Source organism: Ascidia mentula, chromosome 7 (assembly GCF_947561715.1).
Source record: "Ascidia mentula chromosome 7, kaAscMent1.1, whole genome shotgun sequence".
Taxonomy (NCBI): Eukaryota; Metazoa; Chordata; class Ascidiacea; order Phlebobranchia; family Ascidiidae; genus Ascidia; species Ascidia mentula.
In genome coordinates, this window is record NC_138572.1 from 11855693 (window position 1) to 11868640 (window position 12948).

Here is a 12948-nt window from a genome sequence, read left to right on the forward strand (position 1 = left end):
ATTTTCGATAAAAAATATATTTATTCAGCACAAGCTTTATTATACAGTGGAAAACGCTGGTACTCCAGTATTGCTTTTGCGGTTGCACAACGTATGTAACTGTGCGATTTCAGCACTTGTCCATTTTGCAGAATATGAATTTTCGATAAAAAATATATTTATTCAGCACAAGCTTTATTATACAGTGGAAAACGCTGATACTCCAGTATTGCTTTTGCGGTTGCACAACGTATGTAACTGTGCGATTTCAGCACTTGTCCATTTTGCAGAATATGAATTTTCGATAAAAAATATATTTATTCAGCACAAGCTTTATTATACAGTGGAAAACGCTGGTACTCCAGTATTGCTTTTGCGGTTGCACAACGTATGTAACTGTGCGATTTCAGCACTTGTCCATTTTGCAGAATATGAATTTTCGATAAAAAATATATTTATTCAGCACAAGCTTTATTATACAGTGGAAAACGCTGATACTCCAGTATTGCTTTTGCGGTTGCACAACGTATGTAACTGTGCGATTTCAGCACTTGTCCATTTTGCAGAATATGAATTTTCGATAAAAAATATATTTTTTCAGCACAAGCTTTATTATACAGTGGAAAACGCTGGTACTCCAGTATTGCTTTTGCTGTTGCACAACGTATGTAACTGTGCGATTTCGGCACTTGTCCATTTTGCAGTATATGAATTTTCGATAAAAAATATATTTTTTCAGCACAAGCTTTATTATACTGTGGAAAACGCTGGTACTCCAGTATTGCTTTTGCGGTTGCACAACGTATGTAACTGTGCGATTTCAGCACTTGTCCATTTTGCAGAATATGAATTTTCGATAAAAAATATATTTTTTCAGCACAAGCTTTATTATACTGTGGAAAACGCTGGTACTCCAGTATTGCTTTTGCGGTTGCACAACGTATGTAACTGTGCGATTTCAGCACTTGTCCATTTTGCAGAATATGAATTTTCGATAAAAAATATATTTTTTCAGCACAAGCTTTATTATACAGTGGAAAACGCTGGTACTCCAGTATTGCTTTTGCTGTTGCACAACGTATGTAACTGTGCGATTTCGGCACTTGTCCATTTTGCAGTATATGAATTTTCGATAAAAAATATATTTTTTCAGCACAAGCTTTATTATACAGTGGAAAACGCTGGTACTCCAGTATTGCTTTTGCGGTTGCACAACGTATGTAACTGTGCGATTTCAGCACTTGTCCATTTTGCAGTATATGAATTTTCGATAAAAAATATATTTTTTCAGCACAAGCTTTATTATACTGTGGAAAACGCTGGTACTCCAGTATTGCTTTTGCTGTTGCACAACGTATGTAACTGTGCGATTTCGGCACTTGTCCATTTTGCAGTATATGAATTTTCGATAAAAAATATATTTTTTCAGCACAAGCTTTATTATACTGTGGAAAACGCTGGTACTCCAGTATTGCTTTTGCTGTTGCACAACGTATGTAACTGTGCGATTTCAGCAATTGTCCATTTTGCAGAATATGAATTTTCGATAAAAAATATATTTTTTCAGTACAAGCTTTATTATACAGTGGAAAACGCTGGTACTCCAGTATTGCTTTTGCTGTTGCACAACGTATGTAACTGTGCGATTTCGGCACTTGTCCATTTTGCAGTATATGAATTTTCGATAAAAAATATATTTTTTCAGCACAAGCTTTATTATACTGTGGAAAACGCTGGTACTCCAGTATTGCTTTTGCGGTTGCACAACGTATGTAACTGTGCGATTTCAGCACTTGTCCATTTTGCAGAATATGAATTTTCGATAAAAAATATATTTTTTCAGCACAAGCTTTATTATACAGTGGAAAACGCTGGTACTCCAGTATTGCTTTTGCGGTTGCACAACGTATGTAACTGTGCGATTTCAGCACTTGTCCATTTTGCAGTGTATGACTTTTCGATAAAAAATATATTTTTGCAGTACAAGCTTTATTATACAGTGGAAAACGCTGATACTCCAGTATTGCTTTTGCGGTTGCACAACGTATGTAACTGTGCGATTTCAGCACTTGTCCATTTTGCAGTATATGACTTTTCGATAAAAAATATTTTTTTTCAGTACAACCTTTATTATACAGTGGAAAACGCTGGTACTCAAGTATTGCTTTTGCGGTTGCACAACGTATGTAACTGTGCGATTTCAGCACTTGTCCATTTTGCAGTATATGACTTTTCGATAAAAAATATTTTTTTTCAGAACAAGCTTTATTATACAGTGGAAAACGCTGATACTCCAGTATTGCTTTTGCGGTTGCACAACGTCTGTAACTATGTGATTTCAGCACTTGTCCATTTTGCAGTATATGACTTTTCGATGAAAAATATTTTTTTGCAGTACAAGCTTTATTATACAGTGGAAAACGCTGATACTCCAGTATTGCTTTTGCGGTTGCACAACGTATGTAACTGTGCGATTTCAGCACTTGTCCATTTTGCAGAATATGAATTTTCGATAAAAAATATATTTATTCAGCACAAGCTTTATTATACAGTGGAAAACGCTGGTACTCCAGTATTGCTTTTGCGGTTGCACAACGTATGTAACTGTGCGATTTCAGCACTTGTCCATTTTGCAGAATATGAATTTTCGATAAAAAATATATTTATTCAGCACAAGCTTTATTATACAGTGGAAAACGCTGATACTCCAGTATTGCTTTTGCGGTTGCACAACGTATGTAACTGTGCGATTTCAGCACTTGTCCATTTTGCAGAATATGAATTTTCGATAAAAAATATATTTATTCAGCACAAGCTTTATTATACAGTGGAAAACGCTGGTACTCCAGTATTGCTTTTGCGGTTGCACAACGTATGTAACTGTGCGATTTCAGCACTTGTCCATTTTGCAGAATATGAATTTTCGATAAAAAATATATTTATTCAGCACAAGCTTTATTATACAGTGGAAAACGCTGGTACTCCAGTATTGCTTTTGCGGTTGCACAACGTATGTAACTGTGCGATTTCAGCACTTGTCCATTTTGCAGTATATGACTTTTCGATAAAAAATATTTTTTTGCAGCACAAGCTTTATTATACAGTGGAAAACGCTGATACTCCAGTATTGCTTTTGCGGTTGCACAACGTATGTAACTGTGCGATTTCAGCACTTGTCCATTTTGCAGAATATGAATTTTCGATAAAAAATATATTTATTCAGCACAAGCTTTATTATACAGTGGAAAACGCTGGTACTCCAGTATTGCTTTTGCGGTTGCACAACGTATGTAACTGTGCGATTTCAGCACTTGTCCATTTTGCAGAATATGAATTTTCGATAAAAAATATATTTATTCAGCACAAGCTTTATTATACAGTGGAAAACGCTGATACTCCAGTATTGCTTTTGCGGTTGCACAACGTATGTAACTGTGCGATTTCAGCACTTGTCCATTTTGCAGAATATGAATTTTCGATAAAAAATATATTTTTTCAGCACAAGCTTTATTATACAGTGGAAAACGCTGGTACTCCAGTATTGCTTTTGCTGTTGCACAACGTATGTAACTGTGCGATTTCGGCACTTGTCCATTTTGCAGTATATGAATTTTCGATAAAAAATATATTTTTTCAGCACAAGCTTTATTATACTGTGGAAAACGCTGGTACTCCAGTATTGCTTTTGCGGTTGCACAACGTATGTAACTGTGCGATTTCAGCACTTGTCCATTTTGCAGAATATGAATTTTCGATAAAAAATATATTTTTTCAGCACAAGCTTTATTATACTGTGGAAAACGCTGGTACTCCAGTATTGCTTTTGCGGTTGCACAACGTATGTAACTGTGCGATTTCAGCACTTGTCCATTTTGCAGAATATGAATTTTCGATAAAAAATATATTTTTTCAGCACAAGCTTTATTATACAGTGGAAAACGCTGGTACTCCAGTATTGCTTTTGCTGTTGCACAACGTATGTAACTGTGCGATTTCGGCACTTGTCCATTTTGCAGTATATGAATTTTCGATAAAAAATATATTTTTTCAGCACAAGCTTTATTATACAGTGGAAAACGCTGGTACTCCAGTATTGCTTTTGCGGTTGCACAACGTATGTAACTGTGCGATTTCAGCACTTGTCCATTTTGCAGTATATGAATTTTCGATAAAAAATATATTTTTTCAGCACAAGCTTTATTATACTGTGGAAAACGCTGGTACTCCAGTATTGCTTTTGCTGTTGCACAACGTATGTAACTGTGCGATTTCGGCACTTGTCCATTTTGCAGTATATGAATTTTCGATAAAAAATATATTTTTTCAGCACAAGCTTTATTATACTGTGGAAAACGCTGGTACTCCAGTATTGCTTTTGCTGTTGCACAACGTATGTAACTGTGCGATTTCAGCAATTGTCCATTTTGCAGAATATGAATTTTCGATAAAAAATATATTTTTTCAGTACAAGCTTTATTATACAGTGGAAAACGCTGGTACTCCAGTATTGCTTTTGCTGTTGCACAACGTATGTAACTGTGCGATTTCGGCACTTGTCCATTTTGCAGTATATGAATTTTCGATAAAAAATATATTTTTTCAGCACAAGCTTTATTATACTGTGGAAAACGCTGGTACTCCAGTATTGCTTTTGCGGTTGCACAACGTATGTAACTGTGCGATTTCAGCACTTGTCCATTTTGCAGAATATGAATTTTCGATAAAAAATATATTTTTTCAGCACAAGCTTTATTATACAGTGGAAAACGCTGGTACTCCAGTATTGCTTTTGCGGTTGCACAACGTATGTAACTGTGCGATTTCAGCACTTGTCCATTTTGCAGTGTATGACTTTTCGATAAAAAATATATTTTTGCAGTACAAGCTTTATTATACAGTGGAAAACGCTGATACTCCAGTATTGCTTTTGCGGTTGCACAACGTATGTAACTGTGCGATTTCAGCACTTGTCCATTTTGCAGTATATGACTTTTCGATAAAAAATATTTTTTTTCAGTACAACCTTTATTATACAGTGGAAAACGCTGGTACTCAAGTATTGCTTTTGCGGTTGCACAACGTATGTAACTGTGCGATTTCAGCACTTGTCCATTTTGCAGTATATGACTTTTCGATAAAAAATATTTTTTTTCAGAACAAGCTTTATTATACAGTGGAAAACGCTGGTACTCCAGTATTGCTTTTGCGGTTGCACAACGTATGTAACTATGCCATTTCAGCACTTGTCCATTTTGCAGAAAATGACTTTTCGATAAAAAATAATTTTTTTTAAGTACAAGCTTTTATACAGTGGAAAACGCTGATACTCCAGTATCGCTTTTGCGGTTGCACAACGTATGTAACTGTGCGATTTCAGCACTTGTCCATTTTGCAGTATATGAATTTTCGATAAAAAATATTTTTTTTCAGTACAAGGTTTATTATACAGTGGAAAACGCAGGTACTCAAGTATTGCTTTTGCGGTTGCACAACGTATGTAACTGTGCGATTTCCGCACTTGTCCATTTTGCAGTATACGACTTTTCGATGAAAAATATTTTTTTTCAGTAGAAGCTTTATTATACAGTGGAAAACGCTGCTACTCCAATATTGCTTTTGCGGTTGCACAACGTATGTAACTGTACGATTTCAGCACTTGTCCGTTTTTCAGTATGTGACTTTTCGATAAAAAATATTTTTTTTCTGTACAAGCTTTATTATACAGCGGAAAACGCTGATAGTGCAGTATTGCTTTTGCGGTTGCACAACGTATGTAACTATGCGATTCCAGCACTTGTCAATTTTGCAGTATATGACTTTTCGATAAAAAATATTTTTTTTCAGTACAAGCTTTATTATACAGTGGAAAACACTGGTACTGCAGTATTGCTTTTGCGGTTGCACAACGTATGTAACTGTGCGATTTCAGCACTTGTCCATTTTGCAGTATATGACTTTTCGACAAAATTAATTTTTTTCAGTACAAGCTTTATTATACAGTGGAAAACGTTGGTACTCCAGTATTGCTTTTGATGTTGCACAACGTATGTAACTGTGCGATTTCAGCACTTGTCCATTTTGCAGTATATGACTTTTCGATAAAAAATATTTTTTTTCAGTACAAGCTTCATTAAACAGTGGAAAACGCTGGTACACCAGTATTGCTTTTGCGGTTGCACAACGTATGCAACTGTGCGATTTCAGCACTTGTCAATTTTGCAGTAAATGACTTTTCAATAAAAAATATTTTTTTTCTGTACAAGCTTTATTATACAGTGGAAAACGCTGGTACTCCAGTATTGCCCCTGCTGTTGCACAACGTATGTAACTGTGCGATTTCAGCACTTGTCCATTTTGCAGTATATGACTTTTCGATAAAAAATATTTTTTTTCAGTACAAGCTTTATTATACAGTGGAAAACGCTGCTACTCCAGTATTGCTTTTGCGGTTGCACAACGTATGTAACTGTGCGATTTCAGCACTTGTCCATTTTGCAGTATATGACTTTTCGATAAAAAATATTTTTTTTCAGTACAAGCTTTTATTATACAGTGGAAAACGCTGCTAATCCAGTATTGCTTTTGCGGTTGCACAACGTATGTAACTGTGCGATTTCAGCACTTGTCCATTTTGCAATGTATGAATTTTCGATAAAAAATATTTTTTTTCAGTACAAGCTTTATTAAACAGTGGAAAACGCTGGTACACCAGTATTGCTTTCGCGGTTGCACAACGTATGTAACTGTGCGATTTCAGCACTTGTCAATTTTGCAGTAAATGACTTTTCGATAAAAAATATTTTTTTTCAGTACAAGCTTTATTATACAGTGGAAAACGCTGGTACTCCAGTATTGCTTTTGCTGTTGCACAAAATATGTAACTGTGCGATTTCAGCACTTGTCCATTTTGCAGTATACGACTTTTCGATAAAAAATATTTTTTTTCAGTACAAGCTTTATTATACAGCGGAAAACGCTGATACTGCAGTATTGCTTTTGCGGTTGCACAACGTATGTAATTATGCGATTTCAGCACTTGTCCATTTTGCAGTATATGAATTTTCGATAAAAAATATTTTTTTTCAGTACAAGCTTTATTATACAGTGGAAAACGCTGGTAATCCAGTATTGCTTTTGAGGTTGCACAACGTATGTAACTGTGCGATTTCAGTACTTGTCCATTTTGCAGTATATGAACTTTCGATAAAAAATAATTTTTTTCAGTACAAGCTTTATTATACAGTGGAAAACGCTGGTACTCCAGTATTGCTTTTGCGGTTGCACAACGTATGTAACTATGCAATTTCAGCACTTGTCCATTTTGCAGTAAATGACTTTTCGATAAAAAAATGTTTTTTTTAGTACAAGCCTTATTATACAGTGGAAAACACTGGTACTGCAGTATTGCTTTTGCGGTTGCACAACGTATGTAACTGTGCGATTTCAGCACTTGTCCATTTTGCAGAATATGAATTTTCAATAAAAAATATTTTTTTTCTGTACAAGCTTTATTATACAGTGGAAAACGCTGGTATTCCAGTATTGCTTTTGCGGTTGCACAACGTATGTTACTGTGCGATTTCAGCACTTGTCCATTTCGCAGTATATGACTTTTCGATAAAAAATTTTTTTTTTCAGTACCAGCTTTATTATACAGTGGAAAACGCTGCTACTCCAGTATCGCTTTTGCGGTTGCACAACGTATGTAACTATGTGATTTCAGCACTTGTCCATTTTGCAGTATATGACTTTTCGATAAAAAATATTTTTTTTCAGTACAAGCTTTTATTATACAGTGGAAAACGCTGATACTCCAGTATTGCTTTTGCGGTTGCACAACGTATGTAACTGTGCGATTTCAGCACTTGTCCATTTTGCAGTATATGACTTTTCGATAAAAAATATTTTTTTTCAGTACAAGCTTTATTATACAGTGGAAAACGCTGGTACTCCAGTATTGCTTTTGCGGTTGCACAACGTATGTAACTGTGCGATTTCAGCACTTGTCCATTTTGCAGTATACGACTTTTCGATGAAAAATATTTTTTTTCAGTACAAGCTTTATTATACAGTGGAAAACGCTGCTACTCCAGTATTGCTTTTGCGGTTGCACAACGTATGTAACTGTGCGATTTCAGCACTTGTCCATTTTGCAGTATATGACTTTTCGATAAAAAATATTTTTTTTCTGTACAAGCTTTTATACAGTGGAAAACGCTGATACTCCAGCATTGCTTTTGCGGTTGCACAACGTATGTAACTGTGCGATTTCAGCACTTGTCCATTTTGCAGTATATGAATTTTCGATAAAAAATATTTTTTTTCAGTACAAGCTTCATTAAACAGTGGAAAACGCTGGTACTCCAGTATTGCTTTTGCGGTTGCACAACGTATGTAACTGTGCGATTTCAGCACTTGTCCATTTTGCAGTATACGACTTTTCGATGAAAAATTTTTTTTTTCAGTACAAGCTTTATTATACAGTGGAAAACACTGGTACTGCAGTATTGCTTTTGCGGTTGCACAACGTATGTAACTGTGCGATTTCAGCACTTGTCCATTTTGCAGTATATGACTTTTCGACAAAATTAAGTTTTTTTCAGTACAAGCTTTATTATACAGTGGAAAACGTTGGTACTCCAGTATTGCTTTTGATGTTGCACAACGTATGTAACTGTGCGATTTCAGCACTTGTCCATTTTGCAGTATATGACTTTTCGATAAAAAATATTTTTTTTCAGTACAAGCTTCATTAAACAGTGGAAAACGCTGGTACACCAGTATTGCTTTTGCGGTTGCACAACGTATGCAACTGTGCGATTTCAGCACTTGTCAATTTTGCAGTAAATGACTTTTCAATAAAAAATATTTTTTTTCTGTACAAGCTTTATTATACAGTGGAAAACGCTGGTACTCCAGTATTGCCCCTGCTGTTGCACAACGTATGTAACTGTGCGATTTCAGCACTTGTCCATTTTGCAGTATATGACTTTTCGATAAAAAATATTTTTTTTTCAGTACAAGCTTTTATTATACAGTGGAAAACGCTGCTACTCCAGTATTGCTTTTGCGGTTGCACAACGTATGTAACTGTGCGATTTCAGCACTTGTCCATTTTGCAGTATATGACTTTTCGATAAAAAATATTTTTTTTCAGTACAAGCTTTTATTATACAGTGGAAAACGCTGCTAATCCAGTATTGCTTTTGCGGTTGCACAACGTATGTAACTGTGCGATTTCAGCACTTGTCCATTTTGCAATGTATGAATTTTCGATAAAAAATATTTTTTTTCAGTACAAGCTTTATTAAACAGTGGAAAACGCTGGTACACCAGTATTGCTTTCGCGGTTGCACAACGTATGTAACTGTGCGATTTCAGCACTTGTCAATTTTGCAGTAAATGACTTTTCGATAAAAAATATTTTTTTTCAGTACAAGCTTTATTATACAGTGGAAAACGCTGGTACTCCAGTATTGCTTTTGCTGTTGCACAAAGTATGTAACTGTGCGATTTCAGCACTTGTCCATTTTGCAGTATACGACTTTTCGATCAAAAATATTTTTTTTCAGTACAAGCTTTATTATACAGCGGAAAACGCTGATACTGCAGTATTGCTTTTGCGGTTGCACAACGTATGTAATTATGCGATTTCAGCACTTGTCCATTTTGCAGTATATGAATTTTCGATAAAAAATATTTTTTTTCAGTACAAGCTTTATTATACAGTGGAAAACGCTGGTAATCCAGTATTGCTTTTGCGGTTGCACAACATATGTAATTGTGCGATTTCAGTACTTGTCCATTTTGCAGTATATGAACTTTCGATAAAAAATAATTTATTTCAGTACAAGCTTTATTATACAGTGGAAAACGCTGGTACTCCAGTATTGCTTTTGCGGTTGCACAACGTATGTAACTATGCGATTTCAGCACTTGTCCATTTTGCAGTAAATGACTTTTCGATAAAAAAAATTTTTTTTAGTACAAGCCTTATTATACAGTGGAAAACACTGGTACTGCAGTATTGCTTTTGCGGTTGCACAACGTATGTAACTGTGCGATTTCAGCACTTGTCCATTTTGCAGAATATGAATTTTCAATAAAAAATATTTTTTTTCTGTACAAGCTTTATTATACAGTGGAAAACGCTGGTATTCCAGTATTGCTTTTGCGGTTGCACAACGTATGTTACTGTGCGATTTCAGCACTTGTCCATTTCGCAGTATATGACTTTTCGATAAAAAATGTTTTTTTTCAGTACCAGCTTTATTATACAGTGGAAAACGCTGCTACTCCAGTATCGCTTTTGCGGTTGCACAACGTATGTAACTGTGTGATTTCAGCACTTGTCCATTTTGCAGTATATGACTTTTCGATAAAAAATATTTTTTTTCAGAACAAGCTTTTATTATACAGTGGAAAACGCTGATACTCCAGTATTGCTTTTGCGGTTGCACAACGTATGTAACTGTGCGATTTCAGCACTTGTCCATTTTGCAGTATATGACTTTTCGATAAAAAATATTTTTTTTCAGTACAAGCTTTATTATACAGTGGAAAACGCTGGTACTCCAGTATTGCTTTTGCGGTTGCACAACGTATGTAACTGTGCGATTTCAGCACTTGTCCATTTTGCAGTATACGACTTTTCGATGAAAAATATTTTTTTTCAGTACAAGCTTTATTATACAGTGGAAAACGCTGCTACTCCAGTATTGCTTTTGCGGTTGCACAACGTATGTAACTGTGCGATTTCAGCACTTGTCCATTTTGCAGTAAATGACTTTTCGATAAAAAATATTTTTTTTCTGTACAAGCTTTTATACAGTGGAAAACGCTGATACTCCAGTATTGCTTTTGCGGTTGCACAACGTATGTAACTGTGCGATTTCAGCACTTGTCCATTTTGCAGTATATGAATTTTCGATAAAAAATATATTTTTTCAGTACAAGCTTTATTATACAGTGGAAAACGCTGGTACTCCAGTATTGCTTTTGCGGTTGCACAACGTATGTAACTGTGCGATTTCAGCACTTGTCCATTTTGCAGTATACGACTTTTCGATGAAAAATATTTTTTTTTAGTACAAGCTTTATTATACAGTGGAAAACGCTGCTACTCCAATATTGCTTTTGCGGTTGCACAACGTATGTAACTGTGCGATTTCAGCACTTGTCCGTTTTTCAGTATGTGACTTTTCGATAAAAAATATTTTTTTTCAGTACAAGCTTTATTATACAGCGGAAAACTCTGATACTGCAGTATTGCTTTTGCGGTTGCACAACGTATGTAACTATGCGATTCCAGCACTTGTCAATTTTGCAGTATATGACTTTTCGATAAAAAATATTTTTTTTCAGTACAAGCTTTATTATACAGTGGAAAACACTGGTACTGCAGTATTGCTTCTGCGGTTGCACAACGTATGTAATTATGCGATTTCAGCACTTGTCCATTTTGCAGTATATGAATTTTGGATAAAAATATTTTTTTTCTGTACAAGCTTTATTATACAGTGGAAAACGCTGGTATTCCAGTATTGCTTTTGCGGTTGCACAACGTATGTAACTGTGCGATTTCAGCACTTGTCCATTTTGCAGTATACGACTTTTCGATAAAAAATATTTTTTTTCAGTACAAGCTTTATTATACAGTGGAAAACGCTGGTATTCCAGTATTGCTTTTGCGGTTGCACAACGTATGTAACTGTGCGATTTCAGCACTTGTCCATTTTGCAGTATACGACTTTTCGATAAAAAATATTTTTTTTCAGTACAAGCTTTATAATACAGTGGAAAACGCTGCTACTCCAATATTGCTTTTGCGGTTGCACAACGTATGTAACTGTGCGATTTCAGCACTTGTCCATTTTGCAGTATACGACTTTTCGATGAAAAATATTTTTTTTCAGTACAAGCTTTATTATACAGTGGAAAACGCTGGTACTCCAGTATTGCTTTTGCGGTTGCACAACGTATGTAACTATGCGATTTCAGCACTTGTCCATTTTGCAGTATATGACTTTTCGATAAAAAATATTTTTTTTCAGTACAAGCTTTATTATACAGTGGAAAACGCTGGTATTCCAGTATTGCTTTTGCGGTTGCACAACGTATGTAACTATGCGATTTCAGCACTTGTCCATTTTGCAGTATATGACTTTTCGATAAAAAATATTTTTTTGCAGTACAAGCTTTATTATACTGTGGAAAACGCTGCTACTCCAATATTGCTTTTGCGGTTGCACAACGTATGTAACTGTGCGATTTCAGCACTTGTCCATTTTGCAGTATACGACTTTTCGATAAAAAATATTTTTTTTCAGTACAAGCTTTATTATACAGTGGAAAACGCTGGTACTCCAGTATTGCTTTTGCTGTTGCACAAAGTATGTAACTGTGCGATTTCAGCACTTGTCCATTTTGCAGTATACGACTTTTCGATAAAAAATATTTTTTTTCAGTACAAGCTTTATTATACAGCGGAAAACGCTGATACTGCAGTTTTGCTTTTGCTGTTGCACAACGTATGTAATTATGCGATTTCAGCACTTGTCCATTTTGCAGTATATGAATTTTCGATAAAAAATATTTTTTTTCAGTACAAGCTTTATTATACAGTGGAAAACGCTGGTACTCCAGTATTGCTTTTGCTGTTGCACAAAGTATGTAACTGTGCGATTTCAGCACTTGTCCATTTTGCAGTATACGACTTTTCGATAAAAAATATTTTTTTTCAGTACAAGCTTTATTATACAGCGGAAAACGCTGATACTGCAGTATTGCTTTTGCGGTTGCACAACGTATGTAATTATGCGATTTCAGCACTTGTCCATTTTGCAGTATATGAATTTTCGATAAAAAATATTTTTTTTCAGTACAAGCTTTATTATTCAGTGGAAAACGCTGGTACTCCAGTATTGCTTTTGCGGTTGCACAACGTATGTTACTGTGCGATTTCAGCAC